This window comes from Nipponia nippon, unplaced genomic scaffold, assembly GCF_047370975.1.
Source record: "Nipponia nippon isolate SJK-2023a ecotype South Korea unplaced genomic scaffold, ASM4737097v1 scaffold_8, whole genome shotgun sequence".
Classification (NCBI taxonomy): domain Eukaryota; kingdom Metazoa; phylum Chordata; class Aves; order Pelecaniformes; family Threskiornithidae; genus Nipponia; species Nipponia nippon.
In genome coordinates, this window is record NW_028262402.1 from 43712781 (window position 1) to 43734432 (window position 21652).

The window sequence follows — 21652 nt, forward strand, 5'->3', positions numbered from 1 at the left end:
GATAGATTGTTTTATACAGTGTTAGATTGCGAAAAGTTATGGTAATAGTCAAGCAGCCAAGGTGGGGCCTCAAAGCTGGATAACGTTTTTGTAGAAGATACTTAAACTGAAGTGAGCCTGTAGTCTGTGATGCTACATCATGATTACAGTGGCTCTGAGGATGAAAATACTAGGTGGAGTAGTGCCCATATTCAATATCCTATAGAAACTTCAACTTCCCAAAACTATGTTTCTTCAGCTTAGAACGTTATAAAATTCTTTATTTATGATTTGGAGAACATTTGCCAACATCTGAAGGAAAAATGTAGCTTAAAATATTCAAAGACATGAACTATAGTCTTCTATTACTGTATTTGGTATATTTGCTATCGTTTTCATGAAAATGTTATGTATAAATTGGGTACAATCTTAAAAAGTTTTAGATAAATACCATAATGCAGGGAACAGCATAACCACTTGACAGAAAAGTAAATGGTTTAAAGAGTAAGTAATATCTAAATTGTCAGAGTGAAGCAATGAAAGAGCTGGAACCAAAACTTAAGAATAAAGTGTTGCAGAAATATGTGTCCCAAAGGAGGGGGAAAACAGTTTTTGACAATAAAATATACCGAGATTTTACCATGAAAGCTGCAAGAGAAATGCATAGCATTTTCCTCTTGTCCTGTTGTCTTGTTATCCTGTTAAGTCCATGACAGTGGACTGGCTTTTTTCTATTTTTGTTTCCAGTTCTTGGCTGGTTTTTATTTTTTGTGAGATGAGATCAAAACTGGAAATTCAAAATAGATTTTGAATGTAAATTTTTAACTATTTGGAAGTTCTCATCTTTTGTTTCCTGTTGAACAAGAATGCACAATTAGGGATACAAAGGTTTCCTGTATGTCCTTTTTATAGTGCAGGCAAATTAATTAGGAAATTATTGAGTAGTCCTTCTACAAACCTAAGTAATCATGAATGAACAGAGATACCTTTTGTCCACAAAAGTAATTATTTGCAAGATAGGGATGTGCCAACAGTGGTTTATCACACCTCTTCTGCTACTTACTTGAATGTGTTCGGGGATGATTAGATCGGTGAATTTAGTACTGTCTAAGAATCTGAATCTTCAGAAGAAACATGCATGAAATGGAGCCAGCAATATGCAGTGCACTGCATCCCAGAAATTTAACTGTATGTTTTGAGAAGAAGAGTTCATTCACCAGGTTAGGCTTAACCATGTAGGAAATAACATTTGCTGAGCAAAATGACTGTTACATCTTCAGCTATAAACAGTCTAAGTCAGTAATAAGTGTAAAATACAGTAAGTGTCCACAGGTATTAAGTATATATCAGCTCAGGTTATGTGTGGGTATAAATCATTCTAATGACAGTGTTGGATTCAAACCGATCATAAACTCAGCTGAAAATTGTTTGTTATTACTGTGCTCACCTGTAGAGGGGTTTCATGTGGTTATATTCCTGTGACAAGAAAATTTCAATAACTGTTTCCTGCTACCCTTTGAAGAGAAAGCACTGTTTCCCAATATGAGAAAAACACCTGAACTTTTTTAATTACATCTTCATTTTTAAGTTAATGATGAAGATGCCCTTGCATCCAAATTGCACAACGATGATAATTTTCTTAATTTCGGCAAAAACATTTTTGGGGTAACTTCCTTTGAAAAAGCATTTTTTTTACTTTTGTGTTAGTCCTTTTCCTGATGTATTTATACTATGGATTGCACATGTAACTTTTACTAATTTTACTTTTTTTTTAACCAAGCTTTTTTTTTTGTTTTCCCCCTTTACTGAGCAAACAAATTTAGTTGTTGTTGGCAAGATAAAGCACGACAAATTTAGCTGTGGAATTGACTTCCCTCTTACCTGAAATGTTGACTCATAAAAATGCATAGCAAATATTTACTGCCACAGAACCAGTTATTCTATATGACTGTAAAAATTGGTGATTGCGACTATGACACCTAAAGCTCTATTAGAAAACTGGAATGGAAAAGGAAATTGAATAAAGTATTTGGAAGCTGTGACAAAGTTTTATCAAATATTTGACTCTGGTTTCATAACTGCATTTTATGACTCATTAAACTTAGGTAGATCTTGCTTTGCCAGTTTTTTGAATCATAAACAGCAGTTCACTAGTAGACACAATGGACCAGTTTTCAAAATTGTCTGTCTGAAGTAGACATACAAAAGTGCTCCTAAGCGTGAAGACTGTAATGTGTTTTCCATTATAACAACATCTCGTATTGCCATACAACATTCCATTATCAGATATCACTATACTTTGCAGCTACTAATGACTTGAGTCCACCAGTGAAGAAATGTTCCTATTCCTGTTTCACAACACATGAAAGAGAGAGTAAATGTGACAGAGGTTACCTGCCCTCTAATGACAGTGTAGGAGTTGGAGAGGTGAATCAACTAGGGAGGAAAGTGTGTGATTTGAAGCACTTTTCTTTTTACTGATACTGCTATTCAGCAGCTTTCTCATTGCCAGTTAGCTGGATGCACCAGGGAAATTGCCCATTCAGAGTTGTTTCCACTTTAAAACAAGTTTTCTCTGCAGGTCCATTGTACCAAACTTGCAAGTCTCCCTTTCCTTACTTACTTTGTTCACAGTTTTTACCAAACTCTGTAACCCTTTCAGGAAAATTGTTTCCAGGCTACATTTCTGCCTTAGCAAGCTTGCAAGTCTGGCAAGTTTTCACATCTGTGTTTCTATTGTGCTGTAAGTTGGGTAACATCAGTGAAGGCGGAAATTCAGTGTATCCCCCCACTGCCTTCCAAAACTGTTACTGAATTTAAATAAACCTTCCCAACCTTCCCTTCACAATAATTTGGACTTTTTCTGATGCTAACATGTTCAAATAGCTATTCCGCTGAGCACTGATACTGCTTTCATACTTTAAAGGCAACATAATAATGGCAGCATACATTTTTTTGCTGTGCATTTGAGAATGAACCAAAAGTCAGTGAAATTACTACATACCTTAAACCTCCTTCCTACTGATAACTGTACTCTCGGAGAGTAAAGTGGACCCCAGCCACCAAGCCTAGTACCAAGGCAAAATCTTCTGTAAAATTTGTAAGGACAAACTGGGAGCCATCTTTCTGCCTTATTCCCTTTTCTTTCACCCAGCTAACGAAGGAAAAGGCAAACATAGTTTTATCATTAAAAGAGCTGTGGATTTGGGGAAGGAATGAGTCTGCACAAATGGAAGACAAGGGGAGGACAGGGTTAAGAAGACCAGGACATGAAGCTGAAGACAAGGGAGTGCTACAAATATCAGATGTATATCCTGTCTGATTGTCAAGAGTGGCGTCCTAATTTATGAATGTTTGAATGCAACCATAACACTTTAATACTTCAGGTTTTTGTATGTAATGACTGTACAGTGCACTACTTCACAGTAGCTTACTTCTCTGATTTTTTTCTCAGTCATTAATATTTAAGGAACTTAATGCTTCTTTTCTCCATTCTCCAAAATAACTGATTCCTTGATATGGCAAACATCCTTTCTAATACGATAAATGCAATGCTATATATGTTCCACTGAATTGTAAGTGGAGTTTTCCTATAATTAAACTATTACACCAGCATCAGACACAGTGGGCCCTAGAATGGTGTTTTTTAGCCTAATGTCTTTCAACTGTTTTCTAAAAATTTTTATTAACCAGTGAAATGAGTTGTAATGAATGATACTGCTGATTATAGGTTGTGTGCTAAGTTTTATAGGAAACTAGGATGTCTTTTTATCACCAACCTGTTTGACTAGTTCCTTCTTACATATAAAATTGTAGCACTCTCTTATAATTGCCCCTGAAAAACAAATCCATGGGTATGGATTTTTTTTTCCTAAACTATTTGAGTAATGGTACATGGATTCCCCTAGAGAAAGCAGATTTAAACCTGAGATTTTCCATACATGAGTGCACACATATTCCTCTAGTGTTCAGAGAGAATATGTTCAAAGAGACATTAAAAGAGAGTACTGATGAGGTGTTTCAATCAGCAAGAAGGGGGAAAAAATAAAGGGAATCTCTACCTATTAATTCACAGTACAAAAATTGCTTTTGCTAGAGAGTTATTTTGCCAGCAAAGGATATATTCCATCTGTATCCCTAAGATGGCTTTTGCACACTGAAGAAAATTTAAGTATTTTGCTTCAGTGTAGTACATGTGTAACTTATTGATTTGGGCTAAAAAGAGAATTGATTTCGGAAAATGATGAAAACATGTCATTTCATGGTTTAAATTGGCATTTGATATACTACTTCAGTTCAAACAAATACTTGCCACTATTGTGGATTAGAAGGGTATTAAAGATTTATCATGTCAGGAATATAAATTCAGTAATTAATAACAAAAAAATCTTCACAGCTATAATAGTACCATGAAATACTAAGGATGACTAGCAGAATATGAACTTATTCAATTGCTTGTTTGAGGCACTTGTCATTTGACCTTATGTCTGTGTTTTACACATTTTCTTTCAATACATGTACTGTCATGTTGTATAAAAATGCAGTCATATAAACATGTAGCTGCTTAGAACTATCACAAAATGGTTACCTAAATGAACAATTAAGTGTTCTGATATGTCCAAGGATATCTATGATGTGTTGGAAAGGAAAGGAGATAAAAATGAAATTTGCAAATGTTGTGACAGTCTGAGTGTAAATCAGATAGATAGTTACTTTCACGGCAAGTATGAGTAAATTTTCAGGAGGTGGAATTATTGGTGCCAGGAAACATTATTCATTCTCTTCCATGGTCATCTCTACCTTGCAGTACACACAAGGCCATTATATTTTTTTAAGTGTCTTCACCAGTGGTATTCAGAGCTTGCTTAAGAAAAGTCTCTGGACTACTTCTGTAGCATTAAATTAACATGTGATAATGAACATTAACCATTTGGGTTCTGTATGTCGCTACAGTAAATCAAAGAACACTATCAGTAATTTGGATCATGCAATTAGCTCATACAGATGGCTGGCTACGCAGTCAAAATGTTGCATCCAGAAGCTATTCATTTGTAGGGCAATGGATGTCAGAAACAAAAATAAAACAAAAAATTCTATTGAATTAAGTCTAGAGGAGTTAGTGACACACGCTTTCTTAATAAGTCTGACACTGTATATAAAACGTGTCACTCATATGATTCACAGAAGAATTTCCACAGAAGAATAACTGAAAATATTCCTACCACCCTAAAAGAGAAAGAGATCTGTCTTAGATTTGGAGATATCAAGGCAGCTTATTTGGAAGATCATTCAAGAGAAATTTCAAGCTTTTTTTTTTTTTTTTTAATCTGCTCTCTCAATTACTTCATTTGCACATTACTTTTTTTTCAAGGTGTGCTTTTTTCACTCTTGCTAGTTACATCTTCTTAATCATTCTCAGTTTCAATCCCTTTCCCCCAGTGTACCTTCTTATTCTGTGCGCACCAAATCCCCTGAACAGCAGAGTACTGTTCATAGTTCTTATTGGCAAAGGGAAAACTGGCTTCATAGCAGAGTTTTTCAATAGGATACTTCTTTCTGTGGCAGTGAGGTAGGTAATGAGGGAACACAGTGTACTGAACACAGGGAACTGAAGGACCAGATGAAAATCTGCAGTGCCAGTCTAGTCATCTTCACTGATGGGCCATGCAGTCATCCATGAGAATATTTATTATAGGGAACTGAAGTATCATGAAAAGCAGTTGCTTTGTAGGCTCACTCACTCTTTCTGCAGTTTTTCATCCAGTTTTTCTCTATCTGTGGCTTCCTATTTCCTCTGTTTAAATGTTGACCATCTCATTTCCCTAGTGAACTTCTAAAATGGACACATCATGTCTATGAAACACATGTATGTCTATCTATTTATTTATTTTTCCACCATGTACCACGTTTTCATTTCAATTCTTACATCATTCATGAGGAAGACATTCTCTGCAGATTCATTCCAAAGTTACTCTGATTTTCTACTAAATAACTGAGTGTGTACAGCCTAAAAGCCCTATACAGTTTTCTGCTTTTTTAAAAAAAATGTGTTTATCCTACGCTAAGTGATATTTTGAACTTGCATGCAATTTAAATTAATTTACAAATGCAGCTGTGTTGTTTCAGCATTTCTCAACAATGATACAAAGAAATTCAGTGAACGTACTGTCTGTTCTGTCGTTAGGGCTCACAAAAATGTATGTGGCAAATAAACTTCTTTACTAAGTAACAGGTCTTTCACCATCAACCCCTGTGAGCTTCAAAATATTAAATTGTACATTTCATAAGGCAAAATCTGATTTAAATCTTAGTGTACATTCAATGACATCTCCCACTTGTGATACAATATCTCTTAAGTGATAAAATATTTAAAATAACAAAAAAAGCTTGACATAGTAGTTATTGAATTGCAAAGAATGTGATAGATGGCGAAGGGTCATAAGTGTTATTGGCTTGCAAGGCTCAAAGAGTTGTGTTGTAATGAGAGTTTTGTTCACCATCATCCTGTTTTTATGCCGGGGATCTAGTTTTGTGATACTTTTAAAAAGCTCCTTTCAAGTGAATTAATCTCTGTTTGCTTGTTGTATGTACATATTTTCTATTTATCTCTTGTCATGTTTGTGAGCTCAGGTTTCATAATTTGTAAAATGTTGCCGTGTAGTAATGCTTGCATGTTTACAATGAAAATTATATAAAGAATGAAAGAATATACGAGTTGAGGTGACTATTATCTGGGTAAATATTACAGAAAGAATCAGACAATGCAGAGTTTTGGTTTTAATACATTTTCTTAGATGAGGAAGATTTCTGTTTTCCTAAATATTTCCCATTGCATCTCCTACCTTCATGGTTAAGCATACCCTAAGGATAGGAGACACAATAGGAAATATTTAAGAAAATATGGTATGCTTAACCATGAGAATAGGAAATCCTCCAAATCCTAAGTAGCTTTTGGAAAAGTATGAAGTCTATTCCTAACTGCAACATGAGGAAGAGGAGAGATTTAACAGCCTTCTAGAGATTGTGTTTTCTGAAGTATCTCACTAACAGTAGTTCATTATTAACATCTTATTTTACCACTTAGCATTCCTGTATTTTCAGTCAGGCATTAAAGTTTCTTTGTTATTAGATTTTCATTGGGGGTGAAGAAGGGATAGAAGAAAACTACAAAAATATAATCACGGTCCCATTTTCCAGACTAAAACTAGGTATAATAAAACTAACTATAGTTAAGTAAAAGGAAAAAGTAACCATAAAATGGTCACTTCGATTGTTTGACATAGCCAACTGTTGGATGCTTGCCTTCACATCAGTTGTTCTGTAAGTTGTGTGTTTTATTAATTATTTGAAAGGAGACTTTAGTCTAAGGTGCTATTAATTTGATTTAGTGTGATTTAGGGGAAGGGGAATGCTTGTGGTTTTTTTTTTTTATCAGACTAATGTCTTTCATCTACAGTGTGCTACAGATGGGAGATTAATCCATTAATCCCTACAATTCTCCCTTGTGACTTACAAAAGTGTCTTTATTATCCAACCTGCACATCTATAGTCAAAAAACTTCAAGTATTTGCTACTTGTTACTTATGAGTTTCCTGTTCTCTTAACCTCTTGCTTTACCGCATAAGAAACTCCTCTGGAATTTTTTGTTAAAGAAGCAGATCACCTACTTTGATGATAACATCTTTTTGTTGCCTTCTGGACTTGCTTATTAGCAGTTCCAGTATGGAGAATACTGAAATTAATGAAGTCTTTAAGAGAATGGATGTTCTGAATTTTCAGTGTAGATTTTGTAGAACTGTTGTTACTTGTTTTTCAGCATTTGACAATTGCAGATTTAGGTTTGTTTTTATTTTTCCTCTGCCAAGAAAACAACTACAGTTATCTCCACATATTTCTTTTAAAAAAAAAAAATTCTCCATTTATCTGTTTTTATATTTGTACCAGTCATTTTATCAAAGACTAAGGCAAGTTGACATGAAATACTTAACAAAAGGAATGATTTGTATTATATAATAGTGAAATGAAACAATTGCCAGAAAAAAGTGATGTAAGAATGGGTAAAGATACTTTCTGTATATTGCTGTGTTTTGTTTTGTTTTGGTTTTGGTTTTGGTCTTTTTCCAAGTGCTGACCTAATGACTAGCAAAATATATTTCAAAATAACTCAGAAGCTACAAAGCTACAAATTGTCTTAGGCAGGTCTATGTATAGAAACCTATAAGGATAGTTCAAGACTGGTTACACTACTACACTTTTAAAATCACGTTACTAGACTAAGTTGGGAAGGAGATAAAATCAAAAGAGAAGAGCCAAAAACTTCATAAAGAACTCTTTCTCACTGTGAGAGTAACTTGCAGGCAAAGAAGTCCCTACAAGAGGCCCCTGCAAATCTTGTCAGAGGGTGGGTTTGTGGTTTTGGTGGTTTTTATTTTGTTTTTTTTTTTTTTTGTCTGAAGAAACATAGAATTATGTCAAAACAGAAGAAGAAATTAATATAATGAGAAAGTATGGGGGAAAAGAGAAAAACTACTTTCTGATAAGATTGGAAAATAATGTGATTTAGCTGGAAGACTTCTGAATGAAAGGCGATGTCATTTTTAAAGCATTTCAAGGTGTAGTGATAAAAGAGTGAGGAGACTTTTGCAATTACTTAAATTTTAATTACCCGTAACATGATTCAACACTGCAAATGAAAAATTTAAGCTCAATATTTGCAATATTTTTCTGTTGGCAAAATCTATTAGAGGCAGGAAAATCTCTTCATTGATGATGTCAGAATACCTTCATTTGATTCATTTGATGCTACACTTGATAAAATGCTTGGAAATAAAATGTAGATTAAGAGGATGTAAGCGTCTAATAAATCTTCCTATTTTTATTCTAAGCACAGAATAAAATGGTCACCTTATGAAAATACAGGCCAAGACATTCAAACACCATTTTTCTTCATTAAAAGATTTAGTCCTTTAGTCATGTTAACAGAAAAAAACTTCATTTTTCTATCTGGATTTTCCTGAAATTGTCACTGTGGTTTTCATCTATTGCTGAACATTTTTTTTTAAGATTTAAGGGAGCTTGGTTTTCCTGTGACAGCTGCAGTCATTTTAATGCACAATGTCATGAAAGGACAGCACAATGAAAATATGAAAAGCCAAGCTTGTTGCATATGTATGGCTTGTGAGTAGCTGGAACTAAATTTTGTCAATTTGTGAAGCCTAAAATACAGTTGGGATTACATCAGATTTACCCTTCAACTATTGTAAGGAAAGAGAAATACATGTTAAATGAAACACTCTTTAAGAAACTTCATGTCTCTACTCCCCCTTTAAAGCTATTTTTTCTCAATGTCCTACTTTTTAGCTGCAGTTTACAGTAACTGAGCCATGGTATTTAATTCCTATACAATGTTGCAAATGGTGTTATTCATTAACTTTGACAAAAATGCTGGCATTGATTTGAACCAATGGATTCAATTGTGTCCATGTAACCTCAGTAGATTGAATCAGCATTGTTTTACTAGATCCTCAAAAAATTAAACATTTTGAAGATTTTTTTTTTACTTTGTGAATATTTGCTAATTATGTCTGAGCAAAAATACTTTGTGCAAGAAAGAAGGCTTCTTCCTATACTAGAAAATTTGATTGAATAAAAATCTCTGTTCCCTTTCATTTTCTGATATTTGAATTTGGCAACAGCTAAGCAGTATAATTTAGAATAAAACTGGATTTTTCAGGAAATGCCATTTTATGGCATACATAGAATTATTTTGCGGACTTTATGTTAAAGTAGTTGCTTTAGCCTTAAATGTGAAAAGTGTTACAAATTGTTTTATTGAAATAGTTTCCAATACATAAAAACAGCCAGGAAAACAAACAAACCCCAAACCTCTATTTGCTGGTTGTCCTAATTCAGTTAGGAAGCAAAGACAAAGAAAAAAAAAGAAAGAAATTTAAAAAAAAAATGGAAGGTCAGCAGACAAAAATAGCATATGGAAATGATCTGGAACACTGAGAATATCGGTCTGTTAAATATCAGTGCCTAGAGCTCACATCCCACAGTAAGATCTGGACATATGTGGGTGTTTGTTATATATGTTGCTATCTAGCCCAAAGTTGATTTTCAAAGGAAGGCAGCAATTTCACTTATGGAAATACTAGAGAGCATCAGCATTCATTTTCAACAGGCTTTTGAACTTGCTCCAATGACAGTTATAAAGGCTTGCAATTTACAGCCAAAGTTTCTGGCTTAGCTCCTCATCCCTGACTATTTCTTTTCCTCTGTGAATCGGTGAGGGAAACGGGTAAAGGCAAAAAAGGGTTATCTTTGCAGACTTTTTGCTCTCCCCTTCTACATGAGCCAATGGTTCAGAGGAGTCCCTATCTCTCTGGGAGCTGATCTTTTTATTCTTTCATCTGCATTGAACTCTAGCCAGAACCTACAAGAATGCTATTTATAATCTCATAAGGAAGTGCTAAACTTCAGTATCATGGAAATAACTTTATTTAGCTGAAACTGTAAGTGACATAAGACATTCACAGGACTCATTTAGTCCAAAAGGAAAACTTACCAATGCCTTATACATAACTGGTCAAATCCACTTTGTTAGATCCCTTAATTACAATAGAAGGTAGGGAGGCCAGGACAACTAAAAAGAAAAAGACACACTCACAAACATATGCAAGGTGGCAACGTGGTTGACTGAGCTAATCAGCTGAATCAGTCAGCCCCAGCCCAGAGGAGAAAAGAAATGGGTATGTCTCCACTTTTTGAAGTGCTCTCTTACATATTCTTCCCTCCCTCAGGCCCTTCCTCCCATACTTACTCTTTCCTTGTACAAAAGTGGACTCTGATGTTACTTGCCATCTGCTCTGAGTCTTTTAGTAGTTGAAGAGATATCGTCACAATAAAATATTTGGTTTGACAGATTTTGGCTAATATAAACTCAATAAAGGTTCTACTATGTCTGACCAATCTCTGTATGTGACCAAGTTGTATGTCTGATCATGGCAAAAAGAGATGCTCCTCAGATAACACCTGATAAATATCTGCAGTCCATACACCTTGTACTGCCACAACAGCCACAGGATTTCATTAGAGTTAGGGGAATATCTCTGCCTATTCTATTTAACATCTATTTACAGACCTCTTGTCCATGAATTTCCATCTTTTTAAACCTGCGGATACTATCTGTGTACATAACTTCTTATGGCAATAGATTCACTGTGTGCAGTGGCAGGGCTGCCGTACAGGGTAAAAGGATTCAGCAATGATGTTTATCCATTGATATTCCAGGTGAATCAAAGCAGTGAAAACCTGAAGAAGAAATGTTTTCTGATGTTACAGTTATGTTTCATTCTCCACCACTAGAGCATGGTAGTTGGAGCAGTGTGCATCTTTTAAATTTCAAATCACTCTGCCTCTGTCAAGATTTCCTGAACAACTGCTTTTGATGAAATGTTCATCTATGCCATCTGACAGCATTTCATCCTTTAAAAGCTATGATCTGATCCACAGTAGTAAAATCTATATGCCAAGGCAAATACTGGCATGCCTGACTTGGTATGAGAGAATCCATCAGGCTTGTCCAAAAGAAATTGCATGAAACCAAAATATGGTCTGAGAGTTTTTTCAAGGCATCTGCAAAATATTTCTTCTAAAGCACCTTCTCCACATCTTGAATATCCATGCACAAAACTTAATTAGTAGAGCATCCCAAAAATGTCACTAGATATCTACCTTCAATGAAATCTTGAAGAAATTAATGTTTTGTTTTCATGAGGAACAGGGAGATTGCACTGACAAATTCGGGTAAATTTTTGGACACTGAATAATTTTTTTAATTTCTAGAGGTCTGTTCATTGGCATGCAAGGTTTTGAGGTGTTGAAGTAGCTTAAGATAAATTTTGAATTTTATGTAGGAAGAGTCTTCACAAAAGTGTGGAAAGGAGGAGCTATATTCTTCATGGTCTTACATAGCAGTTACTGGTATCATATGTCTTGTTGATATAAGCACTTTTTGCAGTACCTATCTTTTTATTAGTGATATGTAAAAGCACATCCTTATTTGGTAAGATGCTGTAAAACATAGGAGTAAACCTATTTCATCAACTTTTTTTTATGTTTTCAATGTTTAAAGTAATGGTGAAATTGCACATAGCTGAAGCCATATAAACTTTGCTGTGGCATGTCTTCCAAGGTATATGAGCTTCACATTAAGTTCTAAAATTACATACATCAGCATGCAATTGTTAATCAAGAGAGTGTCAAGTAATTATTGGAATGGGAAGCTGACTGCTTTGCCTAATTTGCCAATGTTCTTTCTCCACTGAATTCCTGCCATTTCCTTTTTGTTTTTTCTTTTCTTCTAGACTGGTAAAATTAGCTATCATTTCCAATAGGTGCTGTGTTTACTCTTGAGAAAATTGACTTCCTCTTTTTTGCCTTGTTATAATCCAGACAAATGTTTCTCCTACCTTAGGGTCTAAAGACCTGTAATAGCTAAGGCATTAAAGATGACAAGCAAGGATTTCTGTTAGAGAGTTTGTATAGAACAGTTATAAAATATTTCACTTTTTACATGTGCTTAAATAGCTTTATTTTGACCTTAAAGAGAATATTTCAAATGTAGACATAGCATTCATGTTAATGCATATCCTGATTGCCTTTGGGACATTTTTTGCAAGTTTTAGTTATCCTTTATATGTAAAATTTATGTTTTTGTCCCTCTGTCTGTCAAATCAGTGACTCAGCAGTGGCAGAATACAGGACCACCTTTGTAGCATGTGAATATTTCCATCTACATTTTTTGATAAATAAACTATAGAACTTCACCTCTGAGAATGAACAACTTCAGCAGAAAGCTTTGGCATAAGGTGCTGTGCTCCTTTGAAGAAGTCTGGATTTAGAACTCCTTTATAGGACCCTCATTGAAATTTGCACGTTGCATTGATTTGTAGGTCTGGAAAAATCACTTATGGCTGAAATTGCTTCTACAACAGATGTAAACTCTAGATAAAACTTTCTGAATGTTATCCTTAACCAGTGATCACAGGCTTTCTGGAACAGCTTTTTTCTCTTCATGTTTCCTGTTTTATGGTTGTTTTGTTGTTGTTGTTGTTGTTGTTGTTGTTGTTTTGGGGTTTGTTCGTTTGTTTTTTGTAATGTACACTTATCATATTTGTCTCAAGTTCTATGAATGTTTTGTTTTGTTTAGTTTTGTTTTGTTTTTACCAAGACACTGAAATAAAGTTATATTTATTTCCATGGAACAGAAATATAAGTCTGATCTGTGAATATCTTTATAAAAAGTAATCTGTTGTTTAGCCAACATAGTAAAGGTAAATTTAACAAGGATTAATATGCAGAGGTAGGAGGATTCATGTTTGGAATGTAATTGTTAGCCTTTATTGCTATCCAGCTGTCAAATGAAAAACTACTTTCTGTTTTCTAAAGATATAGTTATAGACAAAAGTATATTTCAGTAACTAGTGATGAGAAAAAGCTCTTTTCTCCTGTGCTTGCTAAAATTATAGTACCTGTAAGTTGAAACACTCTTTCTTGATAGTTTTATTATGCTAAGAGATGAGAAAGCTGTCATCAGCAATTAATTCTTGCAAATGTCACAAGAATAAAATATATAAACTTGAAGAAAAAAAAATCACAGATTTTTAGCTGTTTGGCTGAAATTGGAATGGTGTGAAGGAGATGCTGAAAGGGTAAAAAGCAGAATCTGAAAGAAAACTGTCTATAAATAGAGGCTGGCCTAATTCTTACTTACTCTGAAGTTGGTTTGTACTGCTTCATAAAATCACTAAAAAAATTCACTCCCTATATCATACATTAGTCTAATTAGGAATTTTATGCTAAAAACTGAGAGGGCTGATCCTGTCTGAATGCACAGAAACAAGCTGGTTCCACTGGACTTCAGTATTGGGAAAACAAATTTTAAACCCCCTTTTTATTTTAATTTATTTGCTTGAAAGTGTATCATTTTATTACATATTTATGAAAAAGTAGGTTGTTTTGTGTTTATGTGAAATATACACACAGTACACAGTCAAAGTATATAATATCTGTTTCCCAATGAATTTAAGATAAAATAATAGACTGTGTCTCATGTAAGTGAATATCCTTGTTCAATCTTCATATGTTGCATCAAAAGGAAAGAAGTTGCCCCAGCTGTGCTGCGCTGTCTCCTACACTTACTGGCAAAATAACAGAAAACTAAATACACCTATTGAGATTCATTTCATTCTCCTTAAAATTCTTTTTTGAAATACAACCTCAGGAATTGTGTTTGCCGCAGTTGCAACTCACAACTTTAACTCAGCTATATACATTCAGAACTTAAAATACATCACATTGTTCCCATTCTGTCTTTAATGGAAATGTAACGCACCACAATCTATTTTTATCGTTGAAAGATATGTCAGACAATTAATTTTGTTTAAGATGAATATATTTGTCTTGCTATGGCCAGTACCATAAAAAAAGGGAAAAGACTCATTCATTCAATTAATTAAAGGCAAACCCATTAAATTTAGTAATATTGATATTAAATAAAGTATAATTTTATATTATTTGTATCAGATAACTATGGTGATCACAGGAAGAAAAGATTTGCGGACATTATGTGTTTCAATAATGAAATGGCTTATTTTATTATTCTTTGTATATACCAGGTCTTCTCCTTAAGGTGTGAAATTGACCGTGTTCAAGGGACAGTTGTCTCATATGTTCAGCACTTAATTACCATAAGAGTACAGTTTAAGTAGTTTAATAGCCGTATGTGACCTTATAGAGTGAGATGCATTTCATCTGGGAGAACTATTACTTTGCTAGCTTTAAAGAGTTTCTTATCATTCCTTAAGACTCTTTTACCCAATTTTCTGAATAAAGGACTCCTACACATTCACTCCATTCTCCCAATCTCCCTGGCCCCCAGTAGATTTCAAGCTATGCCAATTTCAACCAAATACAGCAGAAAGTTAGATTCATGGAATCATAGAATCATAGAATTGTTCAGGTTGGAAAAGACCTTTAAGATCATCAAGTCCAACCAGTATTCCTCCAGTATTAATTTACTACATGTTCCTAAGGTGTGGTGGAATGAGCAGGGAAGAGATTTGTAACGCTAGCTCCTCTGGGAATTTCTGCAGTGGCGTATTTGGTGGATACAAGCAGAGCAGTACATCTGGCCAAGAGAGCAACCTGGCAAAGTCCTGGATGCTTCTTGCCCAGTCTCTCCACAGCCTCCTGCTACCCGCCTCTGTCCTTGTATCATCTGAGAAATGTGACAGGAAGCTACAGTTGTGACAGATATTGTAAGACTGGGTACCAGAAAATATTATGGCACGGTTCTGAGATGGAGGTAACAACAGATGCATGCTTGTTGGGAAATAAACAAATACACGATCAGGTTTCATTAAATCCTCTATTCAGATAAATAGTGCAAGCCTGGCCACTGGTGATCATTCTTTTGTTTTGAATCTTTTCTAACAATTTACTCAAACAATAGATACTCTTTATTTATTGCTTTTTATCCAAACTGGTTGTTCAAAATTTAATAGTGAAAAATCAGGACCCTAAATTATCTAATGAATGGAGATACCATGAATAGTAAGCCATGGACTATCTTTTTTATACTCATGCACTCAGGCATTCTCATGACTTGAGCAATACCATGAAAAGGGTATTTGAGATTAAAGCCCTCATTTACTCCTTTCAGACAGGGCTTCTTTACTAAATCCTAATTTGTATTTGCAACTTTGACAACAACTTTTTTTTTCTTTTGCAAACAACTCTGAACTATTAACTGAAATACAGAGGATAAAATAACCAGCCTGCTAAATATATTATTGTAAACAATAAGTACTAGATTATTTCTCTTGAGAAGAGTCAAAGCTGTTTTGTCTGAAACAAAGGAAATCAGATTAGTAACTTATTTGTCATTGTTTCACCTTTCAATATAACTGGTTTAGGTTTTACCTGTTACCTTCTCTGAGCATATTTTAATACTGATTCTATGGTTTTTTATTGATGCTGAGATCTTGCATACACAGGCATTACAAGGATTTATGGCTTCTGTTTATGGTATTTCCAACAGCTTAAACTGTCGCCTATATTACCTATTGTATTTCACTCATCACTTTATGAAATAATCCTGAGATATGCTTATTTATTTTATAAAAGATGAAAAGTGGCAATGTAGCTTGCAAACATAGGCTTTTACAACCTGATGTGGGCATATATTAGTGAGTGATAGAATTTTCACCAGTCTTTTCCCACTGAGAAATCTGTGAGCAATTCCACTGACTTGACTTTGACTACTTGAAGAAAATGTTCCTGGGCTAGTCTACATGTATAGATTTAAACTGTGAGCCCTTGTTCAGACAAATATTAATATACTGGGAATTTTTCTATTGTTAAGGTCCATATTTTGCACAAAATATTGGCAAAAAGAGTTGTTTTGTTAGCTCATTTGGGACTGAAAATCTCTTCAACGCTTTTTGTGACACAAGTTAACACATTTGAAACCTTGTCATCTGGTTGCACTACAACCAAGTGAGAACTAGCACAACAGAGCTAATTCATTTGGATAACAGTGCATATTTTTGCTCCTGAAAATGATGCTTAACAGCCCAGTTCTAAAAGAACCCGCATAAAGGTTAGGGCACTTAACAGGATTTAGATCTCTGAGTTTCCTTCTCTATTATTCTGCTGGAGAAAGAGAGACAGAGAAAGCCAGACACTTCACTGCAGAAGTCTTGAAATGCAAGCAGATAATTGAAGACATATAGAAGGAAAACGCTTCCAATCTTTTCTCATGCAGTCAGGTAAGTGCATCCCTGAATTGAAGATCTGTAAAAGGGGAATAATATTACCATGCAAGCTGTAATACAAAGAACTATGAGATTACAGCTATCAGAAGAGCACAAAGAAATGCTTTGCTCTGCTTTACGCTGCTTTTTCTTTTGGCTGATTTTGTGCCATCACAGGTGTCCCACTTAGTCTAAGAACACATGTTTTTCTATCGTATAAAATGAAGGTATTAATTTTCTTTGCCTACCCTAGACAGCAAAATTTAACCAATTGTGGTTAATCAATAGCAGAGCTGTGAGGCAGTCACACTGTACAGTCATGGAATAATGATTGTGATGATCTGTATATTATGTACCTTCATCAGATCACTTTTGTCCTTGTTCTAAAGATGAATGTACATACAACACTGGAAGAGCCACTTAAATCTTTTCTCTGGGGGTCACTGGAAGACTATATTTCCTGCTCCCAAATTATGGGGGACTGCTGAGATTTAAATGTACACACCAAGATTGAGTCAGTGTCCATTTTTTTTTTGTTTGTTTTTAATTTTTTTTTGTCTAAGAGAGGGGAAATGTGAAATTGAGCTGTAGAAGGGTTATTTTTGCTTACTGCTCTCCAACCCAGATTTGCATTCCCAAAGGAGTCAATCACAATTTAACTTCTTGTTTCTTTCAGTGAGAACATAATGTGTTTGCTAAACTTAGTTCAGATTCTTTATTTTTATTCCCCAAATTTTTGTGGAAATATTTTGAGGTATGCTAATCCTGCTGGGCTCATCTTATGAACTGCATACAGTCAGAATCAGAGTGTTATAGATTTCATATTTCATTTGTCCATTTTCTTCAGTAGATGATGGAATAAATGGTTTTCTACTAAAACTGTGGCTAGTATAGCACAAGGGACACCGCTGTATGACAAGCACTCATATTTTATGCAGTTTACTTAGTTTTAGCATTTTGTGATGTTTCCCTGTGTTTTTTGTATTTAGGCTCTTGGAGTTACTGCTGTTACAAACTGGAAAAGCAGGCTATTACTCTTGCACTTAACAGATGGCTTACAAATGTCTTAGCCATATAAAAAGTGATTAGCCTTAAGGATGCTTTCTGTGAGAATTATTTGAACATATTTTGCCACTCTCCCACCTTTTACCACTTCTGTTGAGCTAAGAATTATATTAAAAACTTTCTCAAGAGTTTTTCCTCTTACTAACATCTTCTAAAATTGCAGATACTGTATAATTTATACAATGAATGACTCTTCTTTTGTCTCATGAGGGTCCCAGTTAGAAAAACTGTATAAAGAAAGAAGATACTAGGAGATAAGTAGTCTGGTTATACTTTCTGCAGAAATCCTATCTTTATTTCTTTTTCTGATAATATGCAGAACATTTCAGAGGAAGGAAACTTTCGAGACATCTTTTCTGTACATTATGAGTTTTCTTTCATGGTGAGAATTGCATTTTTTACACTTCAAAAAGACATTTTTTATAACTGTGATTAAAGTAATTATTTGTGTATTTTTGTCTTATTCACATCTTTTCTACCTTTTTTTGTTATTTTGACTCATCTGCAATATTTTTATTCCTGTGTTCTATTTTCACACTTTGGTTGTTGTGTTTTGTTTTGTTTTATTTAACAAGGTCAGCTTTTATCTACCAGCTTGGTTTCATTGAGTAGTTCTGGCTTATATTGATAAGACTGTGTGTGATACTTTCTGTTACTTACAGCTATGCTAAAGCTTCATGAGATTTAAACAACCTGGACAGAGTCACCCATGTCACATATCTGAGTGACTGTTGTTTTTTCAAGTTCACAACAAAAAATAAGTCAGTTACTTAATATTATTAGTTTAGTGGAAAAAAAAATCAAGGAATGTTCTTACAGTGTTCTGAATAAAAAAATAGCTATTCTTAATAAAAATAAAAATAAAATTTCTTAAGAGACATTTATTCTATTTAGCAACTGATTTATGAACAGCCTTGTCCAGAACAAGTGTATTTCAACCTAGATATTCAGGAGCGGACTGTCATTCCTATTCTGTTGGCCCCTTCCTGTCATTTATAGAGCAGAAAGAGAAACAGTAAAGACTGAGTGTTGAAGAGTAAGGAGCTGTGTAAGCATGCAAGGACACCTTGTGTAATATCCTAGTAACTGAAAACTCAAGATGTCAGAGTCAGGCTTAAATTTGTTACCTGAACTGAGCAGAGGCGGAAAGTCCCTATAATCAAATCCTCTCAAGATCAGTAGATGAGATATTCTAGAGTTTAAGAGAGATTGAGACTTCCATTTCAGTCTCTGTACTCCCGATGAATTTCCCTAGTTGTTTATTTTAGGATAGTCTTAAGGTTTCTTTGTTTTCACCAAAGTCATTGATAACTCATCATTAAAGGTTGATGAGCAGCAGAGAGGCATTTCTTACCCAGCATTATTTTCAATGTGATTGACATTGCAATTTCAGCATCCATTTTTGGGGACTTTTAATGCAACATCTACAACATATAGATTAATTTATTCTGGTTAGTTTTCCATTTTCCTGTGCTATTGAAGCTGAGGAAAATATACATATATTTAGAGCAACGAATTTGCTTTCATAGAAGTAGCAGTCAGTGGAAAAAGTAGCTGCATCTATACTAGTTTTGTGTTCTAGATAATTGCCCACTTCTGAATCACTCTGTGGGTTTACAATTTTCAAATAATTCATAGTTGCAGAAGAAGAAGTTTAGTAATTATCATTTTTCAACTCTTCATCTTTTTCCCCTCACCAAGAAAGAGAGCTGTTTGCTTTGAATGATTTCTGTGATTTTTACCTACTTGGTTCTCTTAATCTCTTGTATTGTTCTTTGCATTTATAGACAGCTGGTTATTTTAAGGTTCATCCTTGGGTGTCAAGGCTTTTCAGGAAAGAACAAATTCCAGTCCATCACTTCCATCTTCTCCTTAATTTTGGTTCTCAGACTTCCACTTAATCCCAAAACCTACACACCTTTGTCTTCCCATATTCAGGGGCACTGTATATTAACGACAGTTTGAAATAAGATTTGTTCAAAGTGTATGCATGTGTGTTTGTGTATTTTTCTATTAGTGCATATTGTGTGCTCTCTTCTCCCCCCCCCCCCCCCCCCCCCCCGTTTTTACTCAACAGGCATTCATTTCATTGTTTCATGAAAACAGTTATCATGGAATATAGTTGTGAGCAGATACCATCATATGTGTACTTATTATTTTGATACTGTTGATATTGTAACTTCATAGCTGAACACAGCTGAGACTTGGCAAAAAGATATAAATACTTTTACACTTCTTTGAATGGTCTTAATTTCAAACATTATTGAGACTGAAACAGGGAAAGCATCAAAAATTTAGGGTTTGGATTAAACCTGGAAAAGTAGTCAAATGTCCTGAGCATGGGGGCTTTTTCAAATTTTCCAAACCCTTAGCAGCTATGAAATTACATTATGTATTTCAATGGATCTTCATTTTCTCATTTCAAGGGCTTTTAATTCTGGTACTGAATGAAAAGTTATATGAATAAAAGTAGTGATCTAAATATTACCAAACAGCCTTTTTATGATTTGATTCTAAACAGTTACTGAAATACATAAAAGGGTAACTAGAATACAATTCATAGTGACCATTAATGATGCTTTATATTAAGTGCAATTCCCCTTAGTTAATATTTTAGCCAAAGAAATACTAAATTAATGAAATAGTATTTGTTGATTGCAAATATTCAGACAATCAATAAGAATCCAAAGTTGTTCAGGTTTATTTGAAGTTAGTGTGATGTATATATATACACTGCAGTGTTGGGGTCAGGCATATAAGGCTGACATCCTCTTATTATGTGTCAAGGGTTAACTGCTATAACATTTTCAGTTTTGATTCTTGTTTGGACAGCGTTCCAGTTGCCACTAGTATGACATTGATGGTATCCCTAAACTTTGCGTCAGAAATATCAGAATAAATTTGATGTCTTTACAATTACTATGTGCAAATACTTACTGATAGGCAAGGTACTGGTTAACAGTTTAGTGGTGATGATTGGAGCAAACTGGAATAATCAGTTCTTTTAGAACATCAGTGGTTTAGGTATTGCCACAACCAAAGACTGTAGATATATGCTGCATTTTCATTTCCTTTTCTATCTACTATTCTGCCTAAAAATATTTGCCAGCATCAGAGTCAACGAAGACTACGTGATTAAGTCCTTTGAACAGTTGAGCTGCACACAAATGCCAGCAGTTTATTATCTATAAGAAACATAAATCTTGCTTTTGTGAAAAAAATCAATCTCCACCCCTACATCACCACACAGTATTATTTTAAGCTGACCCAGTTTCACATCTGGCTACCAACCCTGTGGGAAAACAAGGAATTAGACATTTATGCACAGGTAAAAAAAAAACAGCATTTACTCAGAAATACAGACCATGTAACTCCGTGGGAGACAATTGTTGTCTGCCACTGTGGGACCTGAAGGAATATATGGAAGATATTGAAAAAATGTTCTTGCAAACTTTAGCTTGAGCAATATTTATAATGTCATAAAATGAAATCAGTAGAGCTGTTTGAATAACACCCACTCTAAACATTAATAATACAATAAACATAATATTTTTAGTACAACTTTGAAATATTTTTTCATTTGTACTTCAAATTATATACCTTTGTATGGCTATACTTCTGATAGATTAGTAATCAGCTTTCTCAACATTCAGAATTCTAGTGTTGAGATACTGAAAAATGCTACATGATACAGTTGTTATTTAATTTAATTGCAAACAGGAAAATAAAAGAAACTTTGACAGAATCTCTGTAAGGCATATTGTATGTTTTACAATATAAAGATCTAT

General features: G+C 34.3%; 1 protein-coding gene across 14 annotated transcripts in view; it reads left to right on the forward strand.

Annotated features, from left to right (window-relative positions):
* PTPRD (protein tyrosine phosphatase receptor type D) overlaps positions 1-21652 on the forward strand; it is a 1305401-nt gene that overhangs the window by 145319 nt on the left and 1138430 nt on the right. Inside the window, exon 1 of one of the 14 annotated variants that reach the window (XM_087741434.1) lies at positions 16707-16814. The exons of the other annotated variants lie outside the window; for them this stretch is intronic. The gene's annotated coding sequence lies outside the window, so the exon portion shown is untranslated. Of the gene's footprint in view, positions 1-16706; positions 16815-21652 lie in introns of those variants that run through there. 14 annotated transcript variants of the gene reach the window in all.